Source organism: Protopterus annectens, chromosome 1.part2 (genome assembly GCF_019279795.1).
Source record: "Protopterus annectens isolate FY-2018-M chromosome 1.part2, PAN1.0, whole genome shotgun sequence".
Taxonomy (NCBI): Eukaryota; Metazoa; Chordata; order Ceratodontiformes; family Protopteridae; genus Protopterus; species Protopterus annectens.
Genome location: NC_056727.1, coordinates 529,147,542 through 529,171,739, shown reverse-complemented (window position 1 = coordinate 529,171,739; position 24,198 = coordinate 529,147,542). Strand labels below are relative to the sequence as shown.

Below are 24,198 nucleotides of genomic sequence, written 5' to 3'. Positions count from 1 at the left end.
GGAGCTTATGGAAAATTATAGAGAGAAGGTATGACATAATCTGACGCCTACTTAAAATGACAATATTAAGATCAAACAGTTAATTTCTCTTATTAAACAGAGAAACCCTGAAAATGTAGGGCAAACAAAAAAGAGCAATTAAACTTTTATTGATCATCTCCATGGAAAGCTTTATAAAAAGGCAAAAGATTTATGTATTCCGAAAAGAAATACGAATATATGTAAATATATGTATTTTCTTACATTAAACAATGACCGCAAATATTTAGCTTGCTGCAAGTTTATGTGTTGCCAATTAAAGAACTTCTATGTGACAGACAACTGTCTGGTTATCAGGCAGAAACAACAAGGGTGACATATCTCATTGACTTGACATGTGCTCCACAGCTGAGACAAACAGTCCTCAGGAATCACAGCAATGCACTGTAATTAGGCAAATATTTTCAACCGGATCAACTTTAAAACAGCAAATTACCATAACATCCATTTGCAGACAGTGAGATGAAAATCACAAAACATTACATTACCGAACGTTCACATCATCGGAAGGTTTCACCACCTAACTAAACACTTGGACAGCATGAAATAAAAAACTACCTGAAGCAAATAAAACACCCCCCACTAACTAAATACACCAACTCTGAGATCTCACTACAAAGGAGAAAAGGGCAAAGTTCACTATCTTGGCCAACTGCCTCCTTTCCCGGTGAAAACTTCTGATGCTGTGACTGTTCGGTAATGTAAAGTGTCTGCAACACGATGTTATGGTAATTCGATATTTTAAAGTAGATCAGTTTAGCATGTATAGCCATAGCTGGGAAAACAAGGATGTCTACATATATTCAGGAATGGCTGCACTAAATGTTTTCTCAAATGTACTTTCTTGTAAACATTTTGTATTTAGGAAACATACAAGTACTGCTATGCCTCTTGCAGCACCTGTGTACAAAGATGGGGTAATTTTCCAAAGCAGAAAAATATTACTGATAGGAAATAGAATGCTGAGTGAATTTAGCTGATATGATAAAATGAGAAACAACATACTAGTGATGAGGCTAAGCTCCTAATAAATCAAGGAAACCCGTAAAGCAGCTTGAAAATCAATCTTCTCCAGCATGATGAAGATTTACCCAGGTAAGAGGAATGGTGTCAGAAAAAGGTACCTTTAGCGAATTACAGATAAAGACAGGATGGTATCTTCTGAAGCCTGTCTAAACTGAAAATGCTTAAATAAAACAGCTAATTTCTCTTGTTAAACTGAAAGAGACAAAAAATAGACACTAAACTCTTATTGATCCTCTCCACGGAAATCTTTAGTAAAAGGCGAAAGATTTATGCGTTATGAAGAGAAATCAGAGTACATTTAAAGTATGTATTTTTTATATTAAACAACTACCACAAACATTTAGCTTGCTGCAAGTATAAGTGTTGCCATTTTAAGAACACTAGACAAGTGGCAACTGCCTTGACCTTCAAAGGTCAACAGTCTCAATGACTTGAATATCCACAGCGGAGACAAACATTCCACAGGAATCACAGCAATGCATTGTGGGTATGCAAATATGCTTAGCCATCTATAGCTATAGCTGGGAAAACAATGATGTCTACATATATTCAGGAATGGCTGCACTAAATGTGTTCTCAAATATACTTTCTTATAAACATTTTGTATTTAGGAAACGCACAGGTTGTCACAAAACAAGTGCACACCAGGTAATGCTATGCCACATGCAACAATTGCAGACAATGATGCAGAAACATCTCTGCTGGACAGAGGCACAGGCAACTAATCTTAGGAGACGGGGAAAGCCAACACATTCAGCGAGGCTTATAAATGCCTTCGGACAGATAGCCTAGTACCTGCCTACCTATGAACATTTCCAAAGCAGAAAAATATTACACACAAGAAACATAGTGCTGCTGATTTAGTAGAAAGAGAAATGTCATCTAGTGATGTGACAAAATTCCTAATACCTCAACGAAACCACTAAAGTGGCTTGAAAAACAACATTCTCCTCCAAGCTGAAAACCGTAAGATATACACATGTAAGGGGAATACTTTCAGAAAATAAAAGGAGCTTATGGAAAATTATAGAGAGAAGGTATGACATAATCTGACGCCTACTTAAAATGACAATATTAAGATCAAACAGTTAATTTCTCTTATTAAACAGAGAAACCCTGAAAATGTAGGGCAAAAAAAAATAGCAATTAAACTTTTATTGATCATCTCCATGGAAAGCTTTATAAAAAGGCAAAAGATTTATGTATTCCGAAAAGAAATACGAATATATGTAAATATATGTATTTTCTTACATTAAACAATGACCGCAAATATTTAGCTTGCTGCAAGTTTATGTGTTGCCAATTAAAGAACTTCTATGTGACAGACAACTGTCTGGTTATCAGGCAGAAACAACAAGGGTGACATATCTCATTGACTTGACATGTGCTCCACAGCTGAGACAAACAGTCCTCAGGAATCACAGCAAAGCACTGTAATTAGGCAAATATTTTCAACCGGATCAACTTTAAAACAGCAAATTACCATAACATCCATTTGCAGACAGTGAGATGAAAATCACAAAACATTACATTACCGAACGTTCACATCATCGGAAGGTTTCACCACCTAACTAAACACTTGGACAGCATGAAATAAAAACTACCTGAAGCAAATAAAACACCCCCCACACCCCCATGAGATCTCACTACAAAGGAGAAAAGGGCAAAGTTCACTATCTTGGCCAACTGCCTCCTTTCCCGGTGAAAACTTCTGATGCTGTGACTGTTCGGTAATGTAAAGTGTCTGCAACACGATGTTATGGTAATTCGATATTTTAAAGTAGATCAGTTTAGCATGTATAGCCATAGCTGGGAAAACAAGGATGTCTACATATATTCAGGAATGGCTGCACTAAATGTTTTCTCAAATGTACTTTCTTGTAAACATTTTGTATTTAGGAAACATACAAGTACTGCTATGCCTCTTGCAGCACCTGTGTACAAAGATGGGGTAATTTTCCAAAGCAGAAAAAATATTACTGATAGGAAATAGAATGCTGAGTGAATTTAGCTGATATGATAAAATGAGAAACAACATACTAGTGATGAGGCTAAGCTCCTAATAAATCAAGGAAACCCGTAAAGCAGCTTGAAAATCAATCTTCTCCAGCATGATGAAGATTTACCCAGGTAAGAGGAATGGTGTCAGAAAAAAAGGCACCTTTAGCGAATTACAGATAAAGACAGGATGGTACCTTCTGAAGCCTGTCTAAACTGAAAATGCTTAAATAAAACAGCTAATTTCTCTTGTTAAACTGAAAGAGACACCCTACAAATGTAGGGCAAACAAAAAATAGACACTAAACTCCTATTGATCCTCTCCACAGAGATCTTTAGTAAAAGGCGAAAGATTTATGCATTATGAAGAGAAATCAGAGTACATTTAAAGTATGTATTTTTTTATATTAAACAACTACCACAAACATTTAGCTTGCTGCAAGTATAAGTGTTGCCATTTTAAGAACACTAGACCAGTGGCAACTGCCTTGACCTTCAAAGGTCAACAGTCTCAATGACTTGAATATCCACAGCGGAGACAAACATTCCACAGGAATCGCAGCAATGCATTGTGGGTATGCAAATATGCTTAGCCATCTATAGCTATAGCTGGGAAAACAATGATGTCTACATATATTCAGGAATGGCTGCACTAAATGTGTTCTCAAATATACTTTCTTATAAACATTTTGTATTTAGGAAACGCACAGGTTGTCACAAAACAAGTGCACACCAGGTAATGCTATGCCACATGCAACAATTGCAGACAATGATGCAGAAACATCTCTGCTGGACAGAGGCACAGGCAACTATACTTAGGGGACGGCGAAAGCCAACACATTCCGGCGAGGCTTATAAATGCCTTCAGGCAGATAGCCTAGTACCTGCCTACCTATGAACATTTCCAAAGCAGAAAAATATTACACACAAGAAACATAGTGCTGCTGATTTAGTAGAAAGAGAAATGTCATCTAGTGATGTGACAAAGTTCCGAATACCTCAACGAAACCATTAAAGTGGCTTGAAAAACAACATTCTCCTCCAAGCTGAAAACCGTAAGATATACACATGTAAGGGGAATACTTTCAGAAAATAAAAGGAGCTTATGGAAAATTATAGAGAGAAGGTATGACATAATCTGACGCCTACTTAAAATGACAATATTAAGATCAAACAGTTAATTTCTCTTATTAAACAGAGAAACCCTGAAAATGTAGGGCAAACAAAAAAGAGCAATTAAACTTTTATTGATCATCTCCATGGAAAGCTTTATAAAAAGGCAAAAGATTTATGTATTCCGAAAAGAAATACGAATATATGTAAATATAAATATTTTCTTACATTAAACAATGACCGCAAATAATTCGCTTGCTGCAAGTTTATGTGTTGCCAATTATAGAACTTCTATGTGACAGACAACTGTCTGGTTATCAGGCAGAAACAACAAGGGTGACATATCTCATTGACTTGACATGTGCTCCACAGCTGAGACAAACAGTCCTCAGGAATCACAGCAATGCACTGTAATTAGGCAAATATTTTCAACCGGATCAACTTTAAAACAGCAAATTACCATAACATCCATTTGCAGACAGTGAGATGAAAATCACAAAACATTACATTACCGAACGTTCACATCATCGGAAGGTTTCACCACCTAAGTAAACACTTGGACAGCATGAAATAAAAAACTACCTGAAGCAAATAAAACACCCCCCACACCCCCACTAACTAAATACACCAACTCTGAGATCTCACTACAAAGGAGAAAAGGGCAAAGTTCACTATCTTGGCCAACTGCCTCCTTTCCCGGTGAAAACTTCTGATGCTGTAAAGTGTCTGCAACATGATGTTATGGTAATTCAATATTTTAAAGTAGATCAGTTTAGCATGTATAGCCATAGCTGGGAAAACAAGGATGTCTACATATATTCAGGAATGGCTGCACTAAATGTTTTCTCAAATGTACTTTCTTGTAAACATTTTGTATTTAGGATACTTACAAGTACTGCTATGCCTCTTGCAGCACCTGTGTACAAAGATGGGGTAATTTTCCAAAGCAGAAAAAATATTACTGATACGAAATAGAATGCTGAGTGAATTTAGCTGATATGAAAAAATGAGAAACAACATACTAGTGATGAGGCTAAGCTCCTAATAAATCAAGGAAACCCGTAAAGCAACTTGAAAATCAATCTCCTCCAGCATGATGAAGATTTACCCAGGTAAGAGGAATGGTGCTAAAAAAAAGGTACCTTTAGCAAATTACAGATAAAGACAGGATGATATCTTCTGAATCCTGTCTAAACTGAAAACGCTTAAATAAAACAGCTAATTTCTCTTGCTAAACTGAAGGAGACACCCTACAAATGTAGGGCAAACACAAAATAGACACTAAACTCTTATTGATCCTCTCCAGGGAAATCTTTAGTAAAAGGCGAAAGATTTATGCATTTTGAAGAGAAATAAGAGTCCATTCAAAATATGTATTTTCTTATATTAAACAACTACCACAAACATTTAGCTTGCTGCAAGTATAAGTGTTGCCATTTTAAGAACACTAGACAAGTGGCAACGGCCTTGACCTTCAAAGGTCAACAGTCTCAATGACTTGAATATCCACAGCAGAGACAAACATTCCACAGGAATCACAGCAATGCATTGTGGGTATGCAAATATGTTTAGCCATCTATAGCGATAGCTGGGAAAACAATGATGTCTACATATATTCAGGAATGGCTGCACTAAATGTGTTCTCAAATATACTTTCTTATAAAGATTTTGTATTTAGGAAACGCACAGGTTGTCACAAAACAACTGCACACCAGGTAATGCTATGCCTCATGCAACACTTGCAGACAATGATGCAGAAACATCTCTGCTGGACAGAAGCACAGGCAACTAATCTTAGGGGACGGTGAAAGCCAACACATTCCGGCGAGGCTTATAAATGCCTTCGGGCAGATAGCCTAGTACCTGCCTACCTATGAACATTTCCAAAGCAGAAAAATATTACACACAAGAAACATAGTGCTGCTGATTTAGTAGAAAGAGAAATGTCATCTAGTGATGTGACAAAATTCCTAATACCTCAACGAAACCATTAAAGTGGCTTGAAAAACAACATTCTCCTCCAAGCTGAAAACCGTAAGATATACACATGTAAGGGGAATACTTTCAGAAAATAAAAGGAGCTTATGGAAAATTATAGAGAGAAGGTATGACATAATCTGACACCTACTTAAAATGACAATATTAAGATCAAACAGTTAATTTCTCTTATTAAACAGAGAAACCCTGAAAATGTAGGGCAAAAAAAAATAGCAATTAAACTTTTATTGATCATCTCCATGGAAAGCTTTATAAAAAGGCAAAAGATTTATGTATTCTGAAAAGAAATACGAATATATGTAAATATATGTATTTTCTTACATTAAACAATGACTGCAAATATTTAGCTTGCTGCAAGTTTATGTGTTGCCAATTAAAGAACTTCTATGTGACAGACAACTGTCTGGTTATCAGGTAGAAACAACATCTCATTGACTTGACATGTGCTCCACAGCTGAGACAAACATTCCTCAGGAATCACAGCAATGCACTGTAATTAGGCAAATATTTTCAACCGGATCAACTTTAAAACAGCAAATTACCATAACATCCATTTGCAGACAGTGAGATGAAAATCACAAAATGTGAAGTTATGTACCTACCATAACGTTCCATGTTAGTTGTCTTCTCTCGCCTTCTTTCTTGCTTGATGGGTTCGGAGCCGATCCTCGGCTCGGCACTTGCTAAGCTCGAGAGTCACTTTTACCAGCTCGAGACAGCCCCATATCCCATGATGCAAGGCGGTAAGTACCCAGATCTCGTTTGATGACAAAGGGGCAATAGCACCAAGCATAAACACTTCCCAAAGGAAGAAAGAAAAGCCTACAGGATGGAAGAAGGACCAGCTCTGAATGGTCTTCAGAATAATAATTCCTTGTAGAAAAAGGTCTGTCCAGGCCTGGGGGAAGGAGGGAGGGTCGCCGGAAAGAAGGCGAGAGAAGACAACTAACATGGAACGTTATGGTAGGTACATAACTTCTCAATGTTAAGTTGTCAATCTCGCCTTCATTCTTGCTTGATGGGACCGCGTCCCTAGCACTTCTATCCTGGGTGGCTCAATGGAACAGACTCTTGAGGACTGTAGAGCCAAAACTGGCTCTGTCCCTGAAGGCCAAGTCCAATTTGTAATGGGAAACAAAAGTATGAGGAGTGGCCCAAGTGGCCGCTGCACAAATGGTGTCTAAAGGAAGTCTAGCTTGAAAGGCTGTAGAAGTAGCTAAGCTTCTAGTTGAATGTGCTTTAGGTTTTGAGCACAGCTGTTTTCCCCTGAACCGATAAATTTCCTAGATGACAGAAGAAAGCCATCTAGATAAGGTCACTTTTGAGACAGGAAGGCCTTTCTTGTTATCAGCATAGGAAACAAAGAGTTGATCGGATTTCCTAAATTGTTTAGTTCTGTCCAAATAATATCTGAGTTGGCGGTGGACATCAAGATAATGTAGTTTTGTTCGATCTGTTTGAATAGTTTGGAAAAATACAGGAGATCAATGGATTGATTCAAATTAGTCTTTGAGGCGACCTTAGGCAAAAAGGTCGGATTAGTTCTCAATGATACTCTGCTTTGTGAAAGACCAAATAGGGGGGTCGAACCGATAGAGCATGAAGTTCAGACACCCTCCTGGCCGATGTAATAGCTACTAGGAATAAGGTTTTCCAAGAAAGAAATTTCAGGGAGCAAGAAACAGCTGGCTCGAAGGGGGGAAGAATCAAGGATATCAGCACTAAATTTAGATCCCATTGAGGAGGAGGATTCTTGACTGGAGGCTTCAGGAGGAAAATTCCTTTCAAGAAGGCTCTACAAAGCCTGTGGGACATAATATTGTGATCTGCGAACCCGACATGAAAGTTCGAGATAGCAGCCAATTGAACTCTAACTGTGGAAGAAGAGGAGCCTGCATGAAAAATCTCCGCTAAGAAATCCAAAACTGCCTGAACTGGGGCAGTGAAGGGATCAATATTCTTGGCTTTAGCCCAATAAGAGAAACGTTTCCATTTGCTTGTATAAATCCTCCTGGTAGAGGATTTTAAAGAAGCTACTAGAATGTCTCTAACGGGGTTAGAGATCATAGGAAGCCTGGCTAAGGAAGGAAGTGGAGCAACCATGCTGTGAGGTTGAGAGAAGGGATAGACCGGTGCAGCTGACCGGATTGGTGAATCAGAAGATCTGGCACTGGGTCCAGATGCCACGGCTGCACCAAAAGGTGAAGATGGAGGAACGGAAACCAAATTTGTTGAGGCCAATAAGGAGCAATGAGAATCATTTTGGCTCTCAAAACGGTTGCTTTCTGGATAACTCGAGGGATCAGGGGAAAAGGAGGAAAGGCATAAAGAAGTCCCTGGGGCCAATCCTGGGTCAGAGAGTCTCTGGGGGGATGGCCTGGCAGAGGGAAGAGAGAGAAGTCGTCTGGGCATTTGCTGTTTTGGGGAGTAGCAAAAAGATCGCAACATGGGCGACCCCATTCCAGAAAAATCTCTTCCACTATAGATTGCTTGAGAGACCACTCGTGAGGCATGAGAACAGCTCTGCTCAATCTGTCCGCTAAAATGTTGGTTTTCCCAGGGATGTGCGTTGCTACCAGAAACCGATGAGAGGAGATCGCCCATTGCCAAAGTCTGAGTGCTTCTCGACACAAGGGGTAGGACTTGGTTCCGCCCTGTTTGTTGATATACCAAACTACAGACATGTTGTCTGTGTGGACTGCAATTGTCCCTACAGGAAGAAAGTCATTGAGGGCTTGCAACGTTAAAAGCACTGCTCTCATCTCTAGGACATTTATGTGCAGGTGGTACTAGCGGTTGCCATGTCCCATGAACCATCCTGCCCTGATAATGACCCCCACCCGATCAGGGAGGCATCCATGGTGACAGTGGCTACCGGGGATGGGGGTACAAAGTGTCTGCCTTGGCGAATCTGGGGAGAAGTGATCCACCAAGCAAGATGATTTTTGCAAATCTGTGTCACCAGAATTTGGTGACGCATTGGAAGTTGTTGGTAAGACCACTGAGTGAACAACATCCACTGAAGAAGGCGCATGTAGAAGCGAGCCAGGGGAAGAAGAGTTATGGCCGCAGCCATGAGGCCTAATACCTTTAGAACCATTCTGGCCTGTACTTTCTTGTTGGCTAGAATGATCCTGACATGACTTTGAATGTCTGAAACTCTTTGGTCTGTAAGGGTAGCTGACATCCGAACAGTGTTTAAGTTTGCGCCTATGAAAGTAATAGACTGGCAGGGCGATAAGGATGACTTTTCGAAGTTGATCGAGATGCCCAAATGAGAACAAAGATTTATTGTGTAATCCCTGGCTTGAATAAGCTGATGCCTGGTGGTGGCTGAAAGGAGCCAGTCGTTGAGATACGGAAACACCTGGAATCCTTGACATCTCAGGTGAGCCGTGACCACTGCCATGCATTTGGTGAACACTCTGGGGGCTGTAGTGAGACCAAAGGGCAGGGCTCTGAACTGGAAAAGACTGGACCCCAGCCGAAAGCGGAGAAATCTCCTGGAGCGTCTGTGAATTTTTATGTGATAGTACGTATCCTGAAGATCTATTGAGCACATCCAGTTGTCCTTCTGTAAGAAGGGCAGAATTGACTGAAGAGTGACCATTCGAATCTTGTCTTCCTCACAGACTTGTTGAGTCTGCTGAGATCCAATATTGGTCTCCAGTCTCCCGCCTTTTGGGGACCAAAAGAACCTTGAGTAGATTCCGGGCTCTGAATGGTCTGTTGTAACTGTCTGAATGGCTCTTTTTTGCAGTAGTTTTAAGACTTCTAACTCTGCAATTTCCCTTAGACCGGGTGGTACATCTGGAAGGGAATTTAAGGGATAGAAAGGACTTTCCTCGAAAGGAATTTTGTAACCCTCGGATATGATCGACTGTACCCATCTGTCTTGAGTGAGGGAACGCCAGGCTTCTGGGTACAGCGATAGTCTTCCCCCGACTGCCTCCAAGGAGGGACAGCCGGGCAACATCTCAGGGATGCTGAAAGGGCTTGTCAGAGAGAGACTCTCTGTTTCCCTGGTTTTGTGGACCCCCTCTGCCTCTAGGCGGGCGTTGTTGTTACCCCCTCTGCCTCTAGGGGTAAATTGACCACGTGAATCTGGCGTGACTCCTTGGGATTTGCGGAACCACATCTTGCCACCCTTCTGTCCTTTGGGGTAAGGCCTAGAAGGGGTAGAAAAACGGACTCCTACGGCAGAAAGAGTTTTGCCGTCCTGCTCACACCTGGTCAAGGTTTCCTTCACTTAAGGGCCAAACAAAGCTGAACCATCAAAGGGAGAGTTTGTGAAGGACGCCTTAAAGGGATCTGCAAAATTACATAGCCGCATCCAGGCTTGGCATCTAAGAGCCACACCTGTACCTGCGGCCCTACTCACTCCATCAGCAGCATATGATATCAGCCGCATGGAGGAGTTTGCAATGGAGTTAAGGGTTCCTAGCTGCGAAGCAATTTTTTCCTGAGCCCCTGCAGCTGTGGGATCCTGCACAACTTCACCTAGCTCCTTAAGGATATCCCTTTGGAGTCTGGTGAAGTGACATAGGTAGTTCAGCGAACGCATAGCAAAGGTCGCTGAAGAAAACATCCGCTTACCATATCTATCCATGGTCCTAGAGTCCTTATTAGGATGATGGACAGGTACGGAAGGATCTGCAAGTTCCTTTTTGGTGGCAGCCGCCACCACCATGGCATCAGCGGGGACACCTTTTGTGAGGAATTGCTTGTCCGGCGGGGCAGTAATAAATTTAGAAGGCCTCCTAGGGACTGGCTCTACAGAGTCAGGAGCAGCCCACGCCTTTCGAGCAATAACCTGCATAAGGGGGTCGAAAGGCGGAGACACCCAGGAGGTGGAGGGCCGAGATCCAAACGCCTCCAGGTATACTGACTCATCCTCAGAGGGATTATTGGTGGGCCAGTTTCCCCTCTGTCTAAGGAGTTCTAGGATGTCTGAGAAGGAGACATCCTCAGAGGGGGATCTTGGGGATCCCTCTGACTCATCTAAGTCAGTATCTGAAGTGATAGACTCGGGAGAGTCTACGTGTTTCCTCTTACAGGTCCTCTTCTGCGGAGGATCTCTCGACAAATCAGGAGAATCCTCGGAAGAGGGGGATATTCCCAGTGGAGAAACCTGAGGCGGAGGATCTCTGGGTCCTGGAGCAAGAGAAGTGGCAGAGATGTCAACAGGCACCATAGAGGGAGGAGCTAAGGGAACAGACTGCTGGCTGAGACCAGTGGCCAGCACACTCTTCATCACCTCGAAGGCTCCCTTCCTAGGGAGGTCCGAGAGAACCCGCTCCGAAGAACTAGGAACTCCAGGACCCACCGAAAAGGAAGGCTCCGAGGCAGATGTCGGAGCCGAGCTCACCAAGGCCGAGGCTCCAAGGGGAAGAGCGGGCTCGGACAAGGGTCCGATGCCACTCACCCCCTCAGAGGAGACCAGGGAAGCCCGGCCCCCTCGGAGGAGACCAGGGAAGCCCGGCCACCGAATCCCTCTAAGGAAGGTTTCGAAGAGGAGATAAGAGTAGAGGCTGAAGGAGCAGAAGGGGGTATCTGTCCCTCAGCCGTAGCAGAAACCATTCCCGAAGACTCCAACTCCAAACTCTGGGGTAGAGTCGAAGGAGGAACTGCAATGGGGTGTGGAATAATAGTCGTCTGCTGAGACGGACTATGTAGCATTTGGGCCAGTGCCTGTGACTTTAGCAATCTACTGACCACTCTCTCCAAATCATGGTCAGAAAGCCTGGATGACCTTGAAGATCCGCTCCGATGGCTCCGTTCCGAGAGGAGAGGCGAAGTCGGAGCTGAAAGTATCGGCTCCAAGGAAGGGGACCTAGACCTCTTCCTTGAAGGAACCATCGGAGCCGATGAAACCACAGAAACTGTCGGAGCCGACAACTTATCAGCACCGACAGGTAGCTTCGATGTATCGGCTCCAGCCGGAGCCGATACAGCCATAAAAGTAAGGGTGTCGGAGCCGATTGGAGCCGACACCGATGCCTGGGCCACATGGTGGTCGGAACTGATTGGAGCCGACACCAAAGTGGTCGAACCATAATCGGCACCGATAGCCATCGGTGCCGAAGGTTTGGGTAACCCAGAATCGGCTCCAGCCGGAGCCGATCTCGACTCTGAATGAGTCGGAGCCAAGGCCACAGGCTTGGACACAGAAGCCTGGGCCTTGGAAGACTTAGAAGTCTTAGATGGGGCCGACTTAGTCGGAGAGCCCTCCGGCTTAAGAAGGCCCCTCAAAATCAATTTATTTCTTCTTTCCTGCAGGACTCTGTGGCTAAAAGAATGACATATAGCACAGGAGTCCTGCAGGTGAAGAGGCCCCAGGCAGCAAAGGCAAGAAGTGTGACCGTCTGTCAGAGACATCTTCTGACAGCACGAGTCACACTTCTTAAAGCCTGAGACCCTTTCCTTAGACATGGTGAATAAAACACACACACACAACACCAGTCCAAGAAATTAAATTAAATATATCAAAAGGTATCAATAACAGACACACACACACAGCCTAACAAGGGGGGGGGGGTGGGATGTTAGAAAGTCTGACTGAAAGTTATAAGGAGACAGGGAAAATTTTTGTCAGAAAGGGACTAAAACTATGTTAAAACTAATAATTTAAGTTTTTTTTGAAGAAAGGGGCTAAAATAGTAATATAAGTATTCACTTACCAGGAGCTGGTAAAAGGAGGACCTCATCAGCGAAGCGGCAAACGAGATCTGGGTACTTACCGCCTTGCATCATGGGATATGGGGCTGCCTCGAGCTGGTAAAAGTGACTCTCGAGCTTAGCAAGTGCCGAGTCGGAGCCGAGGATCGGCTCCGAACCCATCAAGCAAGAATGAAGGCGAGATTGACAACTTAACATCATTACATTACCGAACGTTCTCATCATCGGAAGGTTTCACCGCCTAAGTAAACACTTGGACAGCATGAAATAAAAAACTACCTGAAGCAAATAAAACACCCCCCACACCCCCACTAACTAAATACACCAACTCTGAGATCTCACTACAAAGGAGAAAAGGGCAAAGTTCACTATCTTGGCCAACTGCCTCCTTTCCCGGTGAAAACTTCTGATGCTGTGACTGTTCGGTAATGTAAAGTGTCTGCAACACGATATTATGGTAATTCAATATTTTAAAGTAGATCAGTTTAGCATGTATAGCCATAGCTGGGAAAACAAGGATGTCTACATATATTCAGCAATGGCTGCACTAAATGTTTTCTCAAATGTACTTTCTTGTAAACATTTTATATTTAGGAAACATACAAGTACTGCTATGCCTCTTGCAGCACCTGTGTACAAAGATGGGGTAATTTTCCAAAGCAGAAAAAATATTACTGATAGGAAATAGAATGCTGAGTGAATTTAGCTGATATGATAAAATGAGAAACAACATACTAGTGATGAGGCTAAGCTCCTAATAAATCAAGGAAACCCGTAAAGCAGCTTGAAAATCAATCTTCTCCAGCATGATGAAGATTTACCCAGGTAAGAGGAATGGTGTCAGAAAAAAGGTACCTTTAGCGAATTACAAACAAAGACTGGATGATATCTTCTGAAGCCTGTCTAAACTAAAAACGCTTAAATAAAACAGCTAATTTCTCTTGTTAAACTGAAAGAGACACCCTACAAATGTAGGGCAAACAAAAAATAGACACTAAAATCTTATTGATCCTCTCCACGGAAATCTTTAGTAAAAGGCGAAAGATTTATGTGTTTTGAAGAGAAATCAAAGTACATTCAAAGTATGTATTTTCTTATATTAAACAACTACCACAAACATTTAGCTTGCTGCAAGAATAAGTGTTGCCATTTTAAGAACACTACACAAGTGGCAACTGCCTTGACCTTCAAAGGTCAACAGTCTCAATGACTTGAATATCCACAGCGGAGACAAACATTCCATAGGAATCACAGCAATGTATTGTGGGTATGCAAATATGTTTAGCCATCTATAGCGATAGCTGGGAAAACAATGATGTCTACATATATTCAGGAATGACTGCACTAAATGTGTTCTCAAATATACTTTCTTATAAAGATTTTGTATTTAGGAAACGCACAGGTTGTCACAAAACAACTGCACACCAGGTAATGCTATGCCTCATGCAACACTTGCAGACAATGATGCAGAAACATCTCTGCTGGACAGAGGCACAGGCAACTAATCTTAGGGGATGGCGAAAGCCAACACATTCCGGCGAGGCTTATAAATGCCTTCGGGCAGATAGCCTAGTACCTGCCTACCTATGAACATTTCCAAAGCAGAAAAATATTACACACAAGAAACATAGTGCTGCTGATTTAGTAGAAAGAGAAATGTCATCTAGTGATGTGACAAAATTCCTAATTCCTCAACGAAACCATTAAAGTGGCTTGAAAAACAACATTCTCCTCCAAGCTGAAAACCGTAAGATATACACATGTAAGGGGAATACTTTCAGAAAATAAAAGGAGCTTATGGAAAATTATAGAGAGAAGGTATGACATAATCTGACACCTACTTAAAATGACAATATTAAGATCAAACAGTTAATTTCTCTTATTAAACAGAGAAACCCTGAAAATGTAGGACAAACAAAAAATAGCAATTAAACTTTTATTGATCATCTCCATGGAAAGCTTTATAAAAAGGCAAAAGATTTATGTATTCCAAAAAGAAATACGAATATATGTAAATATATGTATTTTCTTACATTAAACAATGACCGCAAATATTTAGCTTGCTGCAGTTTATGTGTTGCCAATTAAAGAACGTCTATGTGACAGACAAAGTACAGTTTTGTACCTACCATAAATGTAGATGTCTGATAGGTATGCATCTGCAGTCCTAACATATGGGTTGTCCTGCCTCAGGCAGCCCTTCGGTCGGCCGGATTCCAAAGTCTGGGTCTGGCCTCGGCTGATGTCGCACTTCACCCGACGTCATAGCTGCTGTTTGTTGGGTATAAAGGCATCAGCCAACGCCATTTTCCTCAGTGTTTCTTGCCCCAGATGCCAGGTGCCCTCTAGGAAGGCTAAATTTGGATAAATGCAAATAATTCCAAACAGTAGAGAGCAAACAATATGAAAAAAAAAAAAAAATATATATATATATATATATATATATATATATATATATATATACATATATACAAACAAATACACCATAATAGATTCCCCCAGCTAGCTAAAAGAGGGTAAATACCCTAGGAATACCACAGAGGGGAAGGAGGGTGGGTAATCCTGACTGCAGATGCATACCTATCGGACATCTACATTTATGGTAGGTACAAAACTGTACTATGTCCTTCAAGGATGCATCTGCAGTCCTAACATATGGGTAGAATACCATAGCCAAACTGGGGGAGGAGGCACTAAGATAAAGATGGTGTAGTTAAGATCCCTTGCAAAACAGCAGTTGCAAAACCTGCTCGGGATCTAGAGTATAAGGGTAGATTATAATGCTTGGCAAATGTATGCACGGAGCTCCAAGTAGCAGCTTCTAAAATGTCTTTGGTAGCCACTCCTCGTAGGAAAGCTGTAGTGGTGGCTGTAGCTCTTGTGGAATGAGGTCTGATATTATCAGGAGTTGTCTTTCCATGAAAAGAATAGCAAAACTGAATGCAATTTCCTATCCATTTTGAGATTGTCTGTTTTGAAATTGCTTTTCCTTGCATTCCTGTTGCATATGCTACCAGAAGCTGGTCAGTTTTTCTGCTGGTCTTAGTTCTGTCCAGATAGTAGCGTAATTGTCTGTGTACATCCAAGGTATGTAGCAGTCTTCCCCCCTGTTCTGTGGGTTGGGGAAGAATGTAGGTAAATGAATCGCTTGGTTCAATGATACTCTGGAGACCACTTTTGGCATAAAGGTAGGGTTAGTTCTCAGAGAGACTCTGTCCTGATGGAAGATAAGGAAGGGTTGTACTGCCATTAATGCCTGTAACTCAGATACCCTTCTTGCTGAAGTAATTGCTAGCAGGAAAGCAGTTTTCCAAGACAAGAACTGTAATTCTGCTGTTGCTGCTGGTTCAAAAGGGGGAAGTGTTAACTTTTCCAGCACAAAGTTGAGATCCCATGTAGGTAAAGGTGGTTTCCTTGGAGGTTTTACATTTTTGATTCCTCTCAAGAACTGCCTGAGTAGAGGACGAGAGAAGACAGGAGGATCCATGTTGTATTCTGCTAAAATTGCTGATGCATGAATCTTAATGGAGGAGTAAGACAGGCCATTGTGAAACAGCTCTGCTAAATATTCCAGGATGTGTGCTATGTTTGCCAATGAGACATTTTCTCCCTTTGCTGCACTCCAAATGAGGTATCTTTTCCACTTGGCTGAATAAGTCTTCCTTGTGGAGGGTCGGCGTGCCTCCAGGATAATGTCCTTAACCCTCTGAGATAAACCTGGGTTATTTTGTTTTATGCAATATTCCAAGCAGCTAGCTGCAGTGTTTTCAAGTTTGGATGTAGGATCTTGTAGTTGTCCTGTGTTAGTAGTAAGGGGCATAGAGGTAGTGGCCATGCGTGTGTCCGAGACATGCTTCTCAGTAGCAGGTACCAATGCTGCCTCGGCCAGTCTGGAGCTATCAGAATTACCCTTGGCTGATCCTCTCTGATCTTCAGTAGAACTTTGTACATCAAGGGAAGAGGTGGAAATGCATATGCTGTCAGGTTTTTCCAGCTGAAGGAAAGGAAAGGGCGTCCACCCTCCAAGCAAGTGGGTGGTATGCTCTTGTGCAGAATTTCTCCAATTGGTGGTTGTGTGGGGAGGCGAACAGGTCTATCTGTGGTAGTCCCCATTTCTTTGTTATGGCTTTGAAGATATCTGGATGCAGCATCCATTCGTGAGCATCCGTGGTAGTTCTGCTTAAGGTGTCTGCTAGAGAATTTTCTTTTCCTGGTATAAATCTGGCCTGAAGTTGAATGTTGAGATTCAGGGCCACATTCCACAGGTCCATTGCCATCCGGCATAGAGGATATGAATGTGTACCTCCCTGTTTGTTGATGTACCACATGACTGTGGTATTGTCCGTCCTTATCAGCAGATGACCCTGTTGAAGGAGTGGTCTGAATGCCTGGATCGCATGTTTCACTGCCAGCATCTCCTTTAGATTTATGTGTAGATTCAGCTGGTCTTGGGTCCATAGGCCTTGTATACACTTGTCCACCATGTGTGCCCCCATCCTAGGTCTGAGGCGTCCGTGGTGATGGTTTGGCTTGGATGAGGTTTGTGGAAAGGCAATCCTCTGTTCAACTGACAGGCCTGAGCCCACCACAGGAATTTTTGCTTCAGGCAAGGAATTATTGGAATCTGGGCTTCTAGACTGTGTTGTGTTGAGACCATACATTCCTTAGGTACCACTGCAACTTCCTCATATGCAGCCTGGCATGCAGAACCAATATTATGCAGGATGCCATGTAACCCAGGGCTTGCAGGACTTTCCTTGCAGTAAGCTGAGTTTGTGTTGTTAATGTCATGAAGTAGACTGGTACTTGCTTTTGTTTTTCTTCTGTGAGAAAAGCCATCTGAGTTGATGTATCCAGTTCTGCACCCAAGAAAGTTATCCTTTGGGATGGTACTAGTCTTGACTTTTGCATGTTGACTGTGTATCCCAAGGCTTGCAACAGTTGTATGACATTTTCCAAATCTTTTGTTAATTTTGCCTTGTTGTCCGCTTGTATTAGGCAGTCGTCCAGGTATGGATAAATTTGAATTCCCTGAAGCCTGCAATGAGCAATTACTGATGCCAGGCATTTCGTGAATACTCTGGGCGCAGTAGATAAGCCAAATGGCAATGCTGAGAATTGATAATGCTCTGATCCTGCAAGAAATCTAAAGTGTCTTCTGCAATCTGGTCGTATAGGGACGTGCAGGTATGCCTCCTTGAGATCTAGAGTCACCAGCCAAGACTCCTTGCCCAGCATGGGAAGAAGTTGCTGGAGGGTCAGCATTTTGAATTTTGGAACAATAAGGTATGTGTTCAGTGCGGACAAGTCGAGAATAGGTCTCCAGTGATTTTCTTTTCTTGGTACAAGGAAAAGCCTGGAGTAAAATCCTTGGCCTTGCTCCATAGGCAGTACCTTTTCTATAGCTCTCATCCTTAGTAAGTTGTTGATTTGTCTTAGAGCGTCTGTTTTTTGGCTTGGTGGTAGGTTTGGCATTCCTCTCTTTTTTGGTAGAGTATGGAAGTGAAACCTGTAGCCCTTGTCTATTGTTTGTAAAGTCCATTTGTCTCCTGTAATGCAATGCCAGTTGTTGGAAAATAAGGCTAGCTTTCCGCCCAAGGGTGCTTCCAGTTGCTCCCTGGTAGGCGGAACCAGAGCCAAGTCACTGTGTCTGTCCTGTGGAAGTGGTTGTAGTTGAATCTGTGGCAGTACTTCTCTGATTGGTAGGTTGCCACTGACGTCCCCTGTAGGCACCCCTAGATTGACCTCTGCCTCTTGGGCGTCTATTTCTGCCTCTCTGTGCTCTGGAGTTGTCTGGAAAGGACCAATTCTTCGAAGGTCAATTTCTGCTAAACCTCGGAGGTTGGACCTGTAAGAAATCCTTGACAGTTTGAACAGATTTTGCTTTCTCTTCGACCTTCTTTCGAACCTCCTGTGCAGGGGAGCCAAACAAACTTTGTTTCTCCATGGGAGCATCTAGGAATTTTGACTTAACATGGTCTGGTAAGGATTGTTCTTTTAACCAGGCATGCCTTCGAATCACTGTTCCAGTCATAGCTGATCTAAAGGAAGCCTCCAGTGCATCATAGCCACATTTTAAGAAATGGTTACTGACCTGCTGAGAGTTATGTACCAAATCCTGAAGGGACTTGCGGTCTATAGGTTCAGGAGAAGACAGTTTTTTTATTTAGCTGGACTAACAAAAATTCCTGGTACTGAATCATGTGAAATTGACAGTTTAAGGCCCTGGCCGAAAGAGTAGCAGAAGTATAAACCTTTTTACCCCATCTCTCTAATGCTCTAGATTCCCTTTCAGAAGGAAGTGGGTTTTTGGCAGAGGCAGCTGCCACACCTTTAGGGCCCTGTGAAATGGTTTCAGGGTCTGCAACAGGAGCCTTATACAAATGGTAGTGTGTGTCCGGAACCCTATAATATCTGTCAGGCTTGGCAGGGGCCAGAGGAAGAGAATCATGGGCAGTACAGGCATCATTATATGCATCATCAACAACAGTTAGTACTGGAGGAATGGCTAAAGGCCTATGCTGTGGTAAGTGTAAAAAAGTCCTTAGCCTTTTCCTTGAATCTGAAAAATCCTGGCCCTGCCATTGGAAGTGTTCCCTCATAGCATGTAAGGTTTCCCCAAAAGAAAATTCTTCAGGAGGAGAAGCAGAAGGCATGGAGTCTTCTGCTTCAGAATCCTCATAAGGAGAATATGGGCCTTCATGAGGGTCTGAGTCATCCGAGGAATAGTCCGTAGAGACAAGTTCCGGGGGTTCAGTCCTAGGCCTCTTATCTGGAGGGGGCTGAGAGGCCCTGTCTGGAAGAGGTTGGGATCCCCTGATCAAAGAAATGAGATCCTCAGCCAGGCTGAGTATTTGGGAACTAGAGGAAGGCCTATGTGGGGGAGTTTTAGTAGGTAAGGCCTTAGAAGATTTAGCTGCTTTAGCCCTGGCAAAAACCTTGACAGACATAGAAGCAGGGGGTTTAGCAGACCCACATGCAGGGGTAGATATGTCTAAAGGAATAGTGTCTGACAAATCCTGGGTGCCTGCTTCTGTAGCAGTAAATTCAGTAGCAGATTCAGCCATGCTCTGTGAGGCCTCGGCTATCGGAGGCATGCTTTCGGCCGAAAGAAGAACAGAGGACTCCGTTTCAGCCGAAACCGAGACACTCGCGGTTGGCCTAACCATAGTTTCAGCCGAAACGGCGGGCCGCGAGTGTCGGTCCTTTTCCTTGCGCTTTTTGGCTAATTGTGTAGTTGGAGTCTCCGACGGCATTTTGTATGCAAAAGCGGGACCAAAAAACTCCTCTGCAAACTCCGACCGACGTCTAAGCGTCCGTCGGTTGAAGGAAGCACAGGCTAGACAAGGTGATACGTCGTGGTCTGGGCCTAAGCAAGGAAGGCAGTAAGAGTGGAAATCCTTATGAGGTATTTGTTTCCCACAAGTTAAACAATTATTTACTTTGTCTGACATCGGCTGAGGCAAGAAAGAGTCCCCAACGGGGTACTTAGCTTTTTAGAAGTCTTCGGTAGTAGAAATCTCTGGATCTGACCGACCGGCACTTGCGAATAGCTTCTGCTTTGGGCACCGTGCGGCAAGAAAGACTGAGGAAAATGGCATCGGCTGATGCCTTTATACCCAACAAACAGCAGCTATGACGTCGGGTGAAGTGCGACATCAGCCGAGGCCAGACCCAGACTTTGGAATCCGGCCGACCGAAGGGCTGCCTGAGGCAGGACAACCCATATGTTAGGACTGCAGATGCATCCTTGAAGGACATCTGTCTGGTTATCAGGCAGAAACAACATCTCATTGACTTGACATGTGCTCCACAGCTGAGACAAACATTCCTCAGGAATCACAGCAATGCACTGTAATTAGGCAAATATTTTCAACCGGATCAACTTTAAAACAGCAAATTACCATAACATCCATTTGCAGACAGTGAGATGAAAATCACAAAACATTACATTACCGAACGTTCACATCATCGGAAGGTTTCACCACCTAACTAAACACTTGGACAGCATGAAATAAAAAAGTACCTGAAGCAAATAAAACACCCCCCACACCCCCACTAACTAAATACACCGACTCTGAGATCTCACTACAAAGGAGAAAAGGGCACAGTTCACTATCTTGGCCAACTGCCTCCTTTCCCGGTGAAAACTTCTGATGCTGTGACTGTTCGGTAATGTATAGTGTCTGCAACACAATGTTATGGTAATTCGATATTTTAAAGTAGATCAGTTTAGCATGTATAGCCATAGCTGGGGAAACAAGGATGTAACATATATTCAGGAATGGCTGCACTAAATGTGTTGTCAAATGTACTTTCTTGTAAACATTTTGTATTTAGGAAACATACAAATACTGCTATGCCTCTTGCAGCACCTGTGTACAAAGATGGGGTAATTTTCCAAAGCAGAAAAAATATTACTGATAGGAAATAGAATGCTGCGTGAATTTAGTTGATATGATAAAATGAGAAACAACATACTGGTGATGAGGCTAAGCTCTTAATAAATCAAGGAAATCCGTAAAGCAGCTTGAAAATCAATCTTCTCCAGCATGATGAAGATTTACCCAGGTAAGAGGAATGGTGATAAAAAAAGGTACCTTTAGCGAATTACAGATAAAGACTGAAGCCTGTCTAAACTGAAAACGCTTAAATAAAACAGCTAATTTCTCTTGTTAAACTGAAAGAGACACCCTACAAATGTAGGACAAACAAAAAATAGACACTAAACTCCACAGAAATCTTTAGTAAAAGGCGAAAGATTTATGCGTTTTGAAGAGAAAGCAGAGTACATTCAAAGTATGTATTTTCTTATATTAAACAACTACCACAAACATTTAGCTTGCTGCAAGTATAAGTGTTGCCATTTTAAGAACACTAGACAAGTGGCAACGGCCTTGACCTTCAAAGGTCAACAGTCTCAATGACTTGAATATCCACAGCGGAGACAAACATTCCACAGGAATCACAGCAATGCATTGTGGGTATGCAAATATGTTTAGCCATCTATAGCTATAGCTGGGAAAACAATGATGTCTACATATATTCAGGAATGGCTGCACTAAATGTGTTCTCAAATATACTTTCTTATAAAGATTTTGTATTTAGGAAACGCACAGGTTGTCACAAAACAACTGCACACCAGGTAATGCTATGCCTCATGCAACACTTGCAGACAATGATGCAGAAACATCTCTGCTGGACAGAGGCACAGGCAACTAATCTTAGGGGACGGCGAAAGCCAACACATTCCGGCGAGGCTTATAAATGCCTTTGGACAGATAGCCTACTACCTGCCTACCTATGAACATTTCCAAAGCAGAAAAATATTACACACAAGAAACAGAGCTGCTGATTTAGTAGAAAGAGAAATGTCATCTAGTGATGTGACAAAATTCCTAACACCTCAACGAAACCATTACAGTGGTTTTAAAAACAACATTCTCCTCCAAGCTGAAAACCGGAAGATATACACATGTAAGGGGAATACTTTCAGAAAATAAAAGGAGCTTATGGAAAATTATAGAGAGAAGGTATGACATAATCTGACACCTACTTAAAATGACAAAATTAAGATCAAACAGTTAATTTCTCTTATTAAACAGAGAAACCCTGAAAATGTAGGGCAAACAAAAAATAGCAATTAAGCTCTTATTGATCATCTCCACGGAAAGATTTATAAAAAGGCAAAAGATTTATGTATTCCGAAAAGAAATACGAATATATAAAAATATATGTATTTTCTTACATTAAACAATGACCACAAATATTTAGCTTGCTGCAAGTTTATGTGTTGCCAATTAAAGAACTTCTATGTGACAGACAACTGTCTGGTTATCAGGCAGAAACAACATCTAGTTCAAAGTATGCATTTTCTTATATTAAACAACTACCACAAACATTTAGCTTGCTGCAAGTATAAGTGTTGCCATTTTAAGAACACCAGACAAGTGGCAACGGCCTTGACCTTCAAAGGTCAACAGTCTCAATGACGTGAATATCCACAGCGGAGACAAACATTCCACAGGAATCACAGCAATGCATTGTGGGTATGCAAATATGTTTAGCCATCTATAGCGATAGCTGGGAAAACAATGATGTCTACATATATTCAGGAATGGCTGCACTAAATGTGTTCTCAAATATACTTTCTTATAACGATTTTGTATTTAGACAATGCACAGGTTGTCACAAAACAACTGCACATCAGGTAATGCTATCCCTCATGCAACACTTGCAGACAATGATGCAGAAACATCTCTGCTGGACAGAGCCACAGGCAACTAATCTTAGGGGACGGCGAAAGCCAACACATTCCGGCGAGGCTTATAAATGCCTTCGGGCAGATAGCCTAGTACCTGCCTACCTATGAACATTTCCAAAGCAGAAAAATATTACACACAAGAAACATAGTGCTGCTGATTTAATAGAAAGAGAAATGTCATCTAGTGATGTGACAAAATTCCTAATACCTCAACGAAACCATTAAAGTGGCTTGAAAAACAACATTCTCCTCCAAGCTGAAAACCGTAAGATATACACATGTAAGGGGAATACTTTCAGAAAATAAAAGGAGCTTATGGAAAATTATAGAGAGAAGGTATGACATAATCTGACACCTACTTAAAATGATAATATTAAGATCAAACAGTTAATTTCTCTTATTAAACAGAGACAACCTGAAAATGTAGGGCAAACAAAAAATAGCAATTAAACTCTTATTGATCATCTCCACGGAAAGCTTTATAAAAATGCAAAAGATTTATGTATTCCGAAAAGAAATACGAATATATGTAAATATATGTATTTTCTTACATTAAACAATGACCGCAAATATTTAGCTTGCTGCAAGTTTATGTGTTGCCAATTAAAGAACTTCTATGTGACAGACAACTGTCTGGTTATCAGGCAGAAACAACATCTCATTGACTTGACATGTGCTCCACAGCTGAGACAAACATTCCTCAGGAATCACAGCAATGCACTGTAATTAGGCAAATATTTTCAACCGGATCAACTTTAAAACAGCAAATTACCATAACATCCATTTGCAGACAGTGAGATGAAAATCACAAAACATTACATTACCGAACTTTCACATCATCGGAAGGTTTCACCACCTAAGTAAACACTTGGACAGCATGAAGTAAAAAAGTACCTGAAGCAAATAAAACACCCCCCACAAACTAAATACACCGACTCTGAGATCTCTCTACAAAGGAGAAAAGGGCAAAGTTCACTATCTTGGCCAACTGCCTCCTTTCCCGGTGAAAACTTCTGATGCTGTGACTGTTCGGTAATGTATAGTGTCTGCAACACAATGTTATGGTAATTCGATATTTTAAA

The 24,198-nt window shown here is 41.9% G+C and overlaps 1 protein-coding gene, 4 non-coding genes and 1 pseudogene across 8 annotated transcripts in view; all 6 read right to left on the bottom strand.

The window, feature by feature from the left end:
* The window catches only part of DHX57 (DExH-box helicase 57), a 2,066,546-nt gene that overhangs the window by 855,996 nt on the left and 1,186,352 nt on the right, over nt 1–24,198 (bottom strand). The window lies entirely within an intron of this gene.
* LOC122792534 lies at nt 1,246–1,361 on the bottom strand. Its single transcript, XR_006363352.1, has one exon. It is a non-coding gene; the product is annotated as a U5 spliceosomal RNA (small nuclear RNA).
* LOC122792549 lies at nt 3,331–3,446 on the bottom strand. The gene has a single exon (XR_006363366.1). It is a non-coding gene; the product is annotated as a U5 spliceosomal RNA (small nuclear RNA).
* Nucleotides 5,423–5,538, bottom strand: LOC122792552. Its single transcript, XR_006363369.1, has one exon. It is a non-coding gene; the product is annotated as a U5 spliceosomal RNA (small nuclear RNA).
* Nucleotides 13,812–13,927, bottom strand: LOC122792543. The gene has a single exon (XR_006363361.1). It is a non-coding gene; the product is annotated as a U5 spliceosomal RNA (small nuclear RNA).
* On the bottom strand, nt 21,543–21,644 carry LOC122792563 (annotated as a pseudogene).